This window comes from Chrysemys picta, chromosome 1 (genome assembly GCF_011386835.1).
Source record: "Chrysemys picta bellii isolate R12L10 chromosome 1, ASM1138683v2, whole genome shotgun sequence".
Classification (NCBI taxonomy): domain Eukaryota; kingdom Metazoa; phylum Chordata; order Testudines; family Emydidae; genus Chrysemys; species Chrysemys picta.
The window spans coordinates 134,041,982-134,055,964 of NC_088791.1; the positions used below are offsets into that span (position 1 = coordinate 134,041,982).

A 13,983-nucleotide genomic window follows, 5' to 3' on the forward strand; every position below is an offset into this window, starting at 1 on the left:
TGTGTTACAAAGAATTGTACTGTAAGTGGAGACAGACAGCCCATCATTCACAAACTCGAATGCTATGAAAAAATGGACACCGCACATAAAAGGATCCTTCCATAATATTTTTTTCCTGTTTGGTATCCAAGCAGAATTTCCTGCTATCTTGAGAGGGATACACAGGACTCCTTTGGTAATCAGGCTATGCTCCATACCCAGCCAGAGGAGTCCCTTTTGAGAGACATGAGGCATTCCCTGTGTGGAGGCAGAGCACACTCTGTCTGCAGCATCAACAACTAAGGAGTGAGGTCATAAATGTAAATAAAGCCTAGATTTCCCACATATCAGCAAAATATCCTAACCATGAGGGCACTGTGTGGCCTCTGCAAACACATCTGGCCCTGCTGATCCCAGTGAGCCGGAGAATGGGTCCCAAGAATGGCAAAACTAGCTAGCTAATTATTATGCTAATAGCTCACACCCCATATCACTTTCTTTAGCTCCTTCAATCAGTGTTGATTCTAAATTCGTCCACTTCTCTAATGCATGAGGGCTTCAGGAATCCTTTGTTCCTGAGTGGATGCTGATAACACCAGTAAGCAATTTACAATGCAAATCCATCTCCTTATCTACCTTCCCAAATTTCTGAGAAGGTGGTGAATTAATCGTTTTGAAGGAGGTGGAGAGGAGGGGGATTTATAGCTGATGTTGGACAAAGAAATATTTTTTATGGAACAATTGTTTCTATATAGCCCAAATAAACAAACTAATAAATTATCCCCTTATCTTTCAACTGCACTAGATCTACTCTTTGGAATTGTGACTAGGGTCCGGGGCAGGGGTGGGGTGGAGGTGAGACGACGACCACACTGAGGTTACGCAATTAGGGCAAACTGCAAACAATAAGGCAGACAATCCCCAAAGCTGGTGAATATTCCAATACCTAGATTACCAAGCCAGCACTAAACAGCTTCTATAATGCCTTACTGGTTACACACCAAAACCACAGTTCCCTTATAACAACCCAGCCTTGGGGTCCCTCCCAGACAGCCAAGTCAAATATGAAAGTTCTTCCAATCCCAAAGGATCGGGCACCTTACCTCCCAGGTTAATGAATATTTCAGATCTTACCTAAATACATGCTTACAGCCAATTCTTATTAACTAACTGAAAATTATTTTAAAAGAAAAAAGAGATTATTGGTTAAAAGACCATTATACATACAGACATGAATACAGTTCTGAGATCAATTTCATAGTAGAGCTGGTGAGCTTTGGAGCTGCAAAGAGTTCTTAAAATTAGTCCATAGATTCAGTCTAATGTTCCATACCAGGGTAATCCAAATTAAATTGGAGATCCCAATCTTACTGCTCAACGGTTCCCCCAATAAAGTACAAGCAGATTTGAAATAAAAAGGATTGGGTTCCAAGTTTTTTTAATACAGTTCCTGGGCAGCACAGAGTCCTTGACTGAACAATAGGCCTTTGATGTAACCTTCTGTTTCCCAAACATCATCAGTAGTTACTACATGGATTAACATAAGGTAATTTATTCATTAAGCAGTTTATCACAAACTTTAAAGAGACATATAGACAATGACATTATTTCACCCAAGATTCATATAGATGTTAATATTGCCTTTTGATCTGTGAATCAATAGCTATAGTAATAGATAGGAACTGTCTGTTTACATGGCTAACATCTAACAAGATATAAGTAAACACATACCATTAGTATCACCTATAATTCTCTAACAATACAGGCTTGCATTTCAAAGTTCTAGCCTATCTAACATGGAATGGCCCTAATTACCATTTATATACTTTTCTAACATGTCTCTAAAGCAGTGGTGGGCAACCTCCAGCCTATCAGGGTAATCCGCTGGCAGGCCACCAGATAGTTTGTTTATATCTGCACAGCCGCCCGCAGCTCCCAGTGGCCACAGTTCACCATTCCCGGTCAATGGGAGCTGCGGGAAGTGATGGCTAGCACATCCCTGTGGCCCGCGCCACTTCCCACAGCTCCCATTGGCCAGGAACGGCAAACCGCGGCCACTGGGAGCTGCGGGCAGCTGTGAAAATGTAAACAAACTATCTGGCGGCCCGCCACTGGATTGCCTGCGGCCTGCAACTTGCCCACCTCTGCTCTAAAGGTTGAATCTGGATCATTTACCCTGCCAGTTGCTTAACCCTTTCTGACCCAGCATCACAAGAATTTACAAAGAACACAAAGGAAAAGAAAATAGACTTTACCAGCTCCTTCCTTGCAGTCAGGGCCGGCTCCAGGCACCAGTTCTTTGTTTTAAGGTTTAGTTAGTAAGAGACAGGATCCTGTACTATGTCTATGTTAAGTAGATTAGGGGAACGTTGAATGCCTGGGCCTCAATGTGAATTGTTTTGGTTATAAAAACTTAGCAAGATTTAATTTACAAATGTCTTTTTGCTTGATATAAAATACTGATGTTTGTATTCTCAAAGGTCTCTGTAAAAGACTGTGTGAATGAGGAATGCATGCATCAGGAAAAGATAAGGTGTGAAGGCTATTGTTAACCAGATGGTCAAGAAAGGAGGAGCGAAGACACTTATAGAGACTTATTGACTCCAGAGAACCATCAACGTGTATCCATGATTGAGGAAGGGCAGATTGACGACCCTGAGGTGGAGGCTGGCACCCCTAAAGACAATTGATTAAATCAAATCTGGGACTGGATGACCCTCTCGGAGGTGTTTTGGACTGTTTATATCAAAAGATAACACCAATTAAGGAGTAACCAGTCATAAACTGACACAGCAAAATCCATAGACTTCAACAGAGAAAAAAAGACTATAAGAACATCTCTTTCTGTGGAAGAGATGGCCCAGACTGCACTAGCAGCGAGGTTCCCCCACTGAGAGCTCAGCTGAAATCACTGAGAGCTGTGTGGAACCTCAAGAGACCAACTCGCAGAGATTACAGTGGCAGTGGCAGCAGAAGGTGACTGTGCCGGGACATTGGCAACAGAGTGATGGAGTGAAGGTGGCACAACAAACAGCAGTGACCAGAGCGAACAGTGAGCAGCTGGAGGAACAAGCAAGGTGCCTTCCTGCCCCCCACCTGAGAGATGAACTCACGTGAAAGCACCTCTGAACTCTGAGTTTCCACTGACCAAGGACAACACCGAAGAATGGTCATACTGGGTCAGACCAATGGTCCATATCACCCAGTATCCTGTCTTCCAACAGTGGTCAAGGCCAGGTGCTTCAGAGGGAATGAACTGAGCAGATCATTTATGAATATGTTGAACAGTAATGGTCCCAGTACCGACCTCAGGGATACCACTATTTATCTCTTTCCATTCTGAAAACTGATAATTTATTCCTACCCTACCATGCAACAAACCTCGATGCCAACTTTGCCCACATATCTACACCAGCAACACCATCACTGGACCTAACCAGATCAGCTACATCATCACCGGCTCATTCACCTGCACGTCCACCAATGTTATATATGCCATCATATGCCAGCAATGCCCCTCTGCTATGTACATTGGCCAAACTGGACAGTCACTACGCAAGAGGATAAATGGACACAAGTCAGATATCAGGAATGGCAATATACAAAAACCTGTAGGAGAACACTTCAACCTCCCTGGCCACACAATAGCAGATGTAAAGGTAGCCATCTTACAGCAAAAAAACTTCAGGACCAGACTCCAAAGAGAAACTGCTGAGCTCCAGTTCATTTGCAAATTTGACACCATCAGATCAGGATTAAACAAAGACTGTGAATGGCTATCCAACTACAGAAACAGTTTCTCCTCCCTTGGTGTTCACACCTCAACTGCTAGCAGAGCACCTCACCCTCCCTGATTGAACTAACCTCGTTATCTCCAAACTGATATATACCTGCCTCTAGAGATTTCCATTACTTGCATCTGAAGAAGTGAGGTTCTTACCCACGAAAGCTTATGCTCCCAGTACTTCTGTTAGTCTCAAAGGTGCCACAGGACCCTCTGTTGCTTTTTACAGATTCAGACTAACACGGCTACCCCTCTGATATAAGAACAGGGTGCTTTGCCATGGGACTTTGGGTTCGTCTTGCCATTATTCCAGGAGCATTGGATCGTGACTGACAGAGCCTGGCTCCTCTTTGCGACCAATATGGCTGGCCACTAGATTGATCCACAAAAAGAAGAACAGGAGTACTTGTGGCACCTTAGAGACTAACAAATTTATTAGAGCATAAGCTTTCGTGGACTACAGCCCACTTCTTCGGATGCATATAGAATGGAACATATATTGAGGAGATATATATACACACATACAGAGAGCATAAACAGGTGGGAGTTGTCTTACCAACTCTGAGAGGCCAATTAATTAAGAGAAAAAAAACTTTTGAAGTGATAATCAAGCTAGCCCAGTACAGACAGTTTGATAATAGGTGTGAGAGTCCAGCCATTACAAACATTGACTCTATCTCCCCTTGTAAGTACTCTCACACCTATTATCAAACTGTCTGTACTGGGCTAGCTTGATTATCACTTCAAAAGTTTTTTTTTCTCTTAATTAATTGGCCTCTCAGAGTTGGTAAGACAACTCCCACCTGTTTATGCTCTCTGTATGTGTGTATATATATCTCCTCAATATATGTTCCATTCTATATGCATCCGAAGAAGTGGGCTGTAGTCCACGAAAGCTTATGCTCTAATAAATTTGTTAGTCTCTAAGGTGCCACAAGTACTCCTGTTCTTCTTTTTGCGGATACAGACTAACACGGCTGTTACTCTGAAACCTAGATTGATCCAGACTCTGGACTGGTAACTATAAACATCGACTGGCGGGGCTGTGTGGATGGTGTGTGTGTGACACTGAAAAGCATATACTAACTGCTGTATTCTCAATAAATGCGGCGTGTTGCCTTCTCCCCTATAAAAGATCTTGTGTGCTTTGTTTAAGCATAACAAGCTCATCAGAGAAGCAGCAAGTCTCTGGCATAGCCCCAGATTTTTTGCTGCCCTCCATTGATTTCCGGTACAAATGCCCCTTCTCCTGGCATTGCTGCCCATTCCAGTCATACCCCAGCTGCTACATGCCCTTTATATGTCTAAATAGACATCTTTATTTCTGAATTTATTTTGTGACTGGGCTTGTACAACCCCTTCTCTCCACAGCCTCAGGAAATCCAGGGCATCTTTACTGGACCAGGGAACAACATGAGGTTTAGGTGTAGCTGTATGTGAATCTATGGACCTGTGAAGTTGTAAAGGTAGGCTAGCAGGAAGAGAAACATTTTTAAAACATGCAGCAGATTTAAACTGGTTGGGTGGAGGAGGAGAGTGGCCTTCCAGTCACTGTGACTCTGAACAGTAGAGTTCAAGTTTGTGACCTGAGTGGTCATTATCACAGACACGGGGAGCTTTGGGGGACTGTTGCTGGAGGACTATTTTTACCAATACAAAAAGAACAGGAGTACCTGTGGCACCTTAGAGACTAACAAATTTATTAAAGCATAAGCTTTCGTGGGCTACCAATACAGAAGGGAGGGGGAAAGGGTCAGGTGTAAAGTATATAAAACAGAAGCACAGAGAGCGGCAATGAACAGATCCTCCTGCACTTCTTCGACAAACCAGATAAGTACAAACTTCTTTCCTCACTCAAATTTACGGAGGGGAGAGACTAGAGAATAAAGTACATCTACACAGGGATAAAAAAAAATCTGCAGCTGCCCAAGTTAGCTTACTTGGGCTCATGGGGCTCGGGCTGTGGGGCTAAAAAGTGCTGCGTAGACATTCGGGCTTGGGCTGGAACCCGAGATCTGGGACCCTGCAAAGGCAGAAGGTCCCCAGAGCTAGGGCTCCAGCCCAAGCCCAAACGTCTACACAAACCATTTTTAGCCCTGCTGCCTGAGCCCTGTAAGTCTGAGTCAGCTGACCTGGGCCAGACACAGCCATACCACAGGTCTTCTATCCCTGTGTAGACATACCCATAGAGACTCCAAAGCTAAACCTGTTTTACAAATTCCACATTCATAAAAACTCTTTAATTTAAATGGTGTTTGTGACCCTGCCTGACAGTTGATTATGGTGTGTTCCCTGATTTTAGTGGTGTCCTTGTGTTTCCCCTAAAGGGACTTAGGAGCCTAAGGGTTAGATCCACAAAAGGGCTTAGGTGCCTAAGTCTAAGATTTAGGTGCTACTGAGATCTTCAAAATCCCTGCTCAGCTTTTCTAGCGGCACCTAAATGTCAGTTGTCAAAGTCCCCTGCCTATCTTGCTTGTGGGGCCTGCTCTGGTGGGTATGCTCAGAGCATGCCTAACCCCACACCAAACAGGAGGAGGAGGCAGCTGCCTCCCTTGTATCATTTAGCCCAGTAGTTAGGGCAGTCACCCTAGTTCAGTTCTCCCCTCTGCCTGATGTCGAGGAGGGATTTGAACTTGGATTTCCCACCTCTCAGGTGAGTGCCTTATCTGCTGGAATATGGGATAGAATGGCAGGGGGGGTCTCCCAAATGCGCCTGGTAAAGCTGTTCCGCTCTGTATAAATATGAGCCAAAGAGAATGAAAATGAATCTATAGTCAAAGAACACCAGTGATTTTATGACAAGGAAAGATTAAAAGCCTGGATCCTGCAAACCTTTACCCAACTAAGCAACAATGTCTGACAGGATCAGTCCCCCAGGCTTGTTTAGACTAGAGTCAGATCATGTTCAACATTGTGTTCCTTCTCATGTGACTTTACCATGCTCTCCATCCACGCCAAGAGTCCCTCCACCATGCGTAGACCTCGCTATGTTATAATTTGTATGCACAGGATGCCTCCTAGAGTAGATCATAACTGAGGCTGAATCACATCACCTCAGCTGTGTTATTTCTGGCTTCTCTAGTCACGTAGATAACTGCCAATGCCTAAAGGAGGAAGCCACTTTGACAGGAAGTTAAACTACCAATTTAAAGCTGAGGTTTTCAAAGCTGTCTACGGGATTTAGATGCCCAGTTCCCATTAATTTTAGTGACAATTGGACATTCAAATGCTTTATTCAGCTTTTAACATTTCAGCCAACATTTTTTCCAAGTAGAGATGTAGGTCCTAGTTGTGAGCTATTTCCAGGGTGGACAAATCTTTTTGGCAAAGCACTCCCAATTCATCAGCTACAGATCTGACCAAAATGTGTCCGTAAAGGCTACTCACAAGAATAAGGATTAGCAGGATCAGGCTAATAGGAACACTAAGGGCCTGATTCGATGAACCTGTGTGAGTGCATAAATGTTTGCAGGATCAAGCTTCACACTATGTACATAGCGCATCAGACTGCACTTACCAAAACATTAGGGTGGGGATTTCAAATGTGCAAAATTCCAGACGTTCCAAAGGTAAGAATCCCACTATGGCTTTATCTTGGCACACTGTGTACATACATTATGCAGGTGTATGTTTAACTGCATAATACAAACATTCTACATGGAAAGGGACTGAGTTAACACTGCCTGGAGAGCCTCAACTTTAGACTATTCAGACTTTTGGGCATTTCAAATTCTCAACTTTAACAATGAGATTAATTTTCTTGTTTGTTTGTTTTTAAAACATACATTTGATTCCTTGGGCATTGCCATAAATGCTCCAGTGTATGAAGCACCTATATAATGAGCGGTTTACGTCTAATTGCTGCACCTGTCTTTATTTCAAGGGGGAAGGATTCCCTATTCTAAGAGATCTCATCACTAGGAAACAGGATAACAAATAAATAATTTCAATACAAATGCTAAACATTTATACAGAACATTGTCTTTTAAGCACAGTACAAATACTAACTAATGAATGTGATATCCAGCAGAATCTTCGTTTTCCTCCACTTTATTCCACAGTAATCCCCTAAACAATACCTTTAGGCCTACACCCTCCCATTTTTTCAAGATTGGAACCATGTTTCCCACCAACTTTCAGATTGTTTACTCAAGCTACTGAGCATTTACCTCTTAATCTTTCCGCAAAAGTCAGCCTCTCCAGCCCCTGATGTTTTCGCTGCTCTTCTTTGCATTTCAGCTGCTTTCGCAGAGATCTTTCTTGTCTCAGATATTCCATTGTGGTAATACCAAAGCCATCTAGTTAGGGGCTCTCCCGTCCCTGCTCCATATAAAACATCTGCCTTCCTCTGCATAAGTAGTTCCAGAATTGCATTGTGATATATTTTTACTGCAGTGTCCTACTGCAGACTCCCCTAACTGACTGCTTGCTCTCATCCCCAGCTGTTTTTAAGCGTTTCTGAACAAAATGAGGAACCTCTTAGTGTGTGTTCTCACCCTAGCACTGATGGCACAAGGTGTGTCCTGATGCATGTAAAGCCTCTCTCTGTCTATGGTTCATGCCCCCCTTACTGTGGTATCTGAGTACCTCACAATCTTTCATGTATTTATCCTCACAACTCTGCTGTCAGCATGTGATGGGGTGTCCACCCCCTAGAATGCTGGAAGTAGGGTTGCCAACTTTTTAATAGCAGAAAACCAAACACCCTTGCCTTGCCCCCTGTCCCGAGGCCCTACCCTCTTCCCTTGTCCCTCGCTCTCCTCCAACCTCAATCACTAGCTCATTTTCACTGGACTGGGGCAGGGGTGTGGGCTCTGGAGTGGAGGAGGGGGCTCTGGGCTGGGTGGTTCAGAGTGTGGGGGGGTGAGGGCTCTGGCTGAGCATGTGGGCTCTGGGGTGGGGCTGGGGCCAGAGATGAGGGGTTTGGGGTTCAGGAGAGGGTGAGGGCTCCAGCTGGGGATGTGGGCTCTGGGGTGGGACTAGGGATGAGGGGTTTGGAGTGCAGGAAGGTGCTCTGGGCTGGAGCAGAGGGGTTCAGAGTGTGGGAGGGGGCTCCGGGCCAGGGTGCGGGCTCCGGGAGGGAGTCTAGGTGCAGGAGGGGACTCAGGGCTGGGGCAGGAGGTTGGGGTACAGGCTGCGGAAGGGGCTTTAGGTGCAGGAGGGGGTTGGGACATGGGCTTTGGGCAGCGCTTACCTCAGGCAGTTCCTGGGAAGCTGCAACATGTCTGACTCCTAGGTGGAGGGGTTAGGGGGGGCTCTGCGTGCTGCTCCCATCTGGAGGCGCCACCCTCGCAGCTCCCACTGCCCGCGGTTTCTGGCCAATGGGAGCTGCGGAGCTAGTGCTCAGGATGGGAGCAGTGTGCGGAGCCCCCATGGCCGCCTCTACGCCTAGGAGCCAGACATGACAGAAGCTTCCTGGGAGCTATACGGAACCAGGTAGGGAGCCTGCCTGTGCCGCCAAACGGTCTTTTAATAGCCCGGTCAGCAGTGCTGACTGGAGCTGCCAAGATCCCTTTTCGACCGGGTGTTCTGGTTGAAAACCAGACACCTGGTGACCCTAATTGGAAGGGATGAAGGTGGCCAGGTAGGCCTATTAACTCCAAAGCATGCACCTGGAGGAAGAGCCCGGGGATGGGATTGCCAACAGTCTCTCATTACAAGGGATGTCCCTTATTTCTTCATCTCTGTACAACAAGATTGAGAGTTGCAGAGTGTTGCAAAAAGCAGCAAGAAATTCCACTGGTGAATATAGGTGAGTGCTGGTGCTTATTATTAATGATAATATTGAGAGGAGGGGTGGGGCAGGGATGCTAGGAAAACAGTCCCTTATTTTTGACATCCCTAGCAGGAAGTTGGGGTGACTGCTGCTGGGAAAGGGCAATCATTCCCTGGGAAGAGGGAGGAGTGTTTGGAGGCTGCAGAGACACACAGGTAGCAGTGACTTCCTGGGAAGAGGGTTTGGAGCTGGTACACTCAGAGAAAGGAGGGGAACCAGGAGAGGTAGGAAGCAGTTCAGGAAGGAGCAGTGAGGGCTGGGAGAAGAAAGCCCAGAACATCCCAGGGAATGACTTCGCTTTCCCAGCAAGCAGCCCCTGGCTCTTGCCAGCTTCCTGACTTTATAGGTCCCGCCTGTTCCTTCCCAGCTGAGCCTGCTTGCAATCAATCCCTGCTCCCTGGCTCTCCCTCCAGGTGCAGCATGTGGAGTTAATAGGCCTCCCTGGCCCCCTTCATCCCTTCCAGTGCTGTGTGTAGGATGGACACCCCATCACACAGCACTATCATCTCCATTTTATAGATGGGGAACAGAAGCACATAGAAGATAAATGACTTGCACAGGGTCACCCAGGAAGCCTGTGGCTCTCTCAAATCCCAGGCTAGAGCCTGAAATACTAGGTACTCCTTTATCCTTCACCTACTCATGCTCCTTCATGTTTCTCTGCCTGGCCTATGGTTTAATATGAGACTGAGAAACAGAGAAGTGAGACTGAGCCAGCCTCCTCACATAACTGCCGTAACCAAAAAAACATAATTCTGTTTGTCCTTCTCCACAGCTATCAGAGGGTTTGGAGGGTCCTGGCTGGAGCTCAGGCCCTTTTTACTTTTGACCTGACTCCCCTGGCTCTATTGAAACTTGACCCTCTCTCCTTTTTGTCACCCTTCTCCTCTAGCTGTGGGGGCTCTGCAGTGTTATCATTGCCCTACCGGAGGAAGATGCTTCAGCACCCAGACCTTCAGAAAAGACCTAGATCAATGTATGACCATGTTTTTTCCTACCCTTGGTAAGCAGTGGGGGATCAAAGGAACAAGTTGGGTTCAAAGACCTCCCTAAAGAGTATGGATTGCAACTATGGTGGTGTCAGTAAGGCCTAAGCTTCTTCCCCAACTCCACAACCACAGACTGGGGAGAACAGGGGGCTTAACACAAGTGCCACCACCTCCTACCTGAAGGAGGAGCCATTTGATAGTGGCAAATAATGCTCAATATTGAGAAATGCAAAGCAATGCATATTGGCGGGGAACATTTTAAATGACCGTTGCAACTTACAAGGTTTTAAATTGATGTATCAGCTCCAGAAAGGGACCAGGGCATGATTGTAAACAGCTCTGCAGTAAAAAATAGCTAGCAGGGTGTTTGCAGCCATAAGGAATGAGCTGGAGAAAAATATCAGAATGCCTTTATATAAATCAATGGTGCAGCCTCAGCCACTGTGCGCAGTACTGGTCACACCATCCCCCCAAAAAGGGTATTGCAGAAATAGACGGGGAGGGAGGCATTCAGAGAAGGGGCAACAAATATGAGGAAAGGTCTAGAAAAAACTCCCATATGAAGAGAGATTGAAAAGAATGGGATTATTACACCTTTGGAAGGAGACAAATAAGAAGGGACGTGGTAAAAGTCGATACCATAATGAATGGTCTAGAAAAGGTACAGTGGGAGCTTCTGTTCACTCTGTCTCATCACACATGAGCAAAGGGACATTTGATGAAATTAGCAGTTTGCATATTCAAAAACTGGTAAACGGAAGTACTTTTTCAAACAACGTGTAATTTACATTGTGGAACTCATTGCCACAAGTCATCCAGGCCAAGAACTAACAGCATTCAAAACAGGACTGGGCATGTATATGAATATCCAGTGTTTCATAATTAGTTATGATAAATCTTTTGTGGAAGTTAAATCAGTCTCTAACTATGAGAGATGAAGGTGAGACCCAATGTAAAGGCAGATTATCCCCCATATGCATATTTCCAAGGCTACTTGCACCTTCCTCTGAATCCCCTCGTGCTGGCCATTGTCAGAGAGAGGTTACTGGACTACCTGGACCACAGGTCTGATCCAGTATGGCCCTTCCAGTGACCCTGTCTGCAATGGGGACCACAGAAAGCAATGTGGTGTGCAGATGTGAAACAGAGAGAGAAAGCAAAAAAGGAAGAGCGGGGGAAGAAGTGGCAGGAGAATAAATGCAAGTCCAGAGAATGGGAAAGAACTAGGAGAGAGAAAAAGAGAGAGGGGAGGAACAGAGAATTAGGGGAAAGGAAAGAGCAGCAGGGAAGAATGAAAATGGAGCAGAGAATTGGGGTGCAGGGAGAACAAAGAAGGAAACAAAGAAGAGGGGAAAGTGGGATGGAGATGCCCCAGTACATGTTCAAGTTTCCTTTCCCTTCCACCCTACTAAACCATTGGCACCCATGCCCCACCACTTCCCAGCCCTGGCCTCTTTCTCTCATGTTCTGCTGTACTGGGTAGTAAGCCAGGGGAATCATCCCCAAGAAACTGGTGACCCTGTCCCACATATGCCCAGTCAGACAGCCCTCGAAGCTCTCCCTCCTAATCAGTTCTCTCCTCTCTCTTGCAGCTAAATACGCCATGAGGGTCATGGGTGGCTCAGTACTGAAGGCTGTTTGCTGCGGCACTAATCTGTGCAACAGATAGACAGGAGCTCCTCCACACGCAAGACTGGCAGGTTGTTATCTCCCTTTACCTCGCACAGCGACTGGACCCCTCACTAAGGATACTATGGATACATTTCTGCTCTCTCTCTCTCTTTTTTTTTCCTCCTGGAATTGGAACAACACTTGGAAGCTGATGTTTCCAACATCTCTACTAGTAACTCCCTGGAGAGACCCGTATGCCAGGATAGTGATGATGCAAAATATTAAAATGCAAAATCAGCTGAAAAGTTTGTTTATGAGTAAGAGTTTATAAAACGTAACAATTGTTCAAGCTTAAGTGATGCACAGAAAGGTGAGGAGCTGACAGGTATAGTGCAAGCCGCGTTCGGTCAGTTCTGACCTGCAGCACCCTGTTATGTCATTCCTGGATCCCCAAAACAGTACTGCCAATGCACTTCAGTCATATAACACAGCAACCCCTGCCACTTAGTCCTGAGTGTCTTGCACACACACCTCCGCACAGAAAACTGCTTATTCCCTTCAGATCTGCCCTGCAACCACCCTTCTATTCCAGCCCTGGGCTCCCCACACAGCTCTGCCAACACATATGAAAAGCTTCCATAGAATCTAATGAGATGAAATTTCTGAATGGAGAAAAGCACACACAATAGTCTGAATGAGTAAAAGTCTGAAGTGGTCTGAATACAAACATATTAGTTTGGGTCACTGTCTGTCTCCAGATTAAATGTATGATATTAAGGAAGAACAAAATGGCAAGCAAGTCTAATTAAACAATAATAATGGGTTATTTAAACTACCCACTTATAAATGTCACATCAGGGCATGACATAAAGATGCAATTTCTGCACATCATAAACTATTGCTGCTTGATTAGCTGTGACCCACAAGAAGAGAAGTTGTTGTTGCCTTAGTCCTAAATTACACACAGGACTCAGTTCAGGTAGCATGAAGAATCTACTAAGCATGAAACGTACCATTCCCATCAACCCACTCCCCACAGCACATGCTTCCCTCCCCCGACCAGTAGGGGAAAAGAATAGAAACTCCCTGAAAGACCCTGACCCAGGAAGTAACCACTCTAGGGGAAACTGTTGCTGCATGGTGAGCCAAGAGCAGAGCAGGGAAGCTGACTGCCGGGGAAACTGCTGAGTAACCACATGACAGGAGCAGGACCCAGAGAACTGGATACTGAGCAGGCTGTGACCAGCTGCTGCTGCAGCTGGATTCAGGTCCATGCAGACCTTGTGGGAAGCTGCAGGCACCCTGCAGTCAGATGGCTGAGCAGAGAGATACCTGAAAGGAGAGTCAGAGACTGTGGCTAGCTCAGGCTCTTAAAGGGACAGAAGCCTGAAGAAGGCTATTGAACCAAAGCATCAGACACACAATGAATCTGATAAGTGGTTGATGTGCCCGGACTGGTTGTGGGATCCGTGAGAAGAGGCATTCGGCCTTGCTAAGGACAATTATCTATAGCCAGAGATTGTGGGGTTGTGTAGCCTAGCTGCCACCACACTTGGAGCAGCCTGCTATCGCAGCAGCCAGGGGGCCCCCCAAATGAAATACACCAGGGACCGATTTTGACCAGGAAACTTGCAAGTTCCTACATGCCTTAATAGAGGACTGGGCTGGAGAGGGCTCCGGAGGCACAAGGCCTGAGGAGTTGTCTCCCTCCATTGAGCTGCTCCCCGGGGCCAAGTTAGGAACCAGTTTTACCTTGAAGTGTAACTGCTTATGCCACTCCCCTTTCCTGCCAGTCTCAAAGTTATCCCTTTGCTGGCGCCAGCTGCCTGAGCATTTATTGAGAT

The 13,983-nt window shown here is 46.0% G+C and overlaps 2 long non-coding RNA genes across 2 annotated transcripts; both read left to right on the plus strand.

The window, feature by feature from the left end:
- The first annotated feature begins 2,840 nt into the window (after positions 1-2,840).
- Positions 2,841-3,743, plus strand: LOC135983831 (uncharacterized). Its single transcript, XR_010601659.1, has 2 exons — positions 2,841-2,936; positions 3,639-3,743. It is a non-coding gene; the product is annotated as an uncharacterized LOC135983831 (long non-coding RNA).
- Positions 3,744-7,198: 3,455 nt separating this feature from the next.
- On the plus strand, positions 7,199-12,940 carry LOC135983832 (uncharacterized). Its single transcript, XR_010601660.1, has 3 exons — positions 7,199-7,332; positions 10,432-10,542; positions 12,121-12,940. It is a non-coding gene; the product is annotated as an uncharacterized LOC135983832 (long non-coding RNA).
- Positions 12,941-13,983: the final 1,043 nt, after the last annotated feature.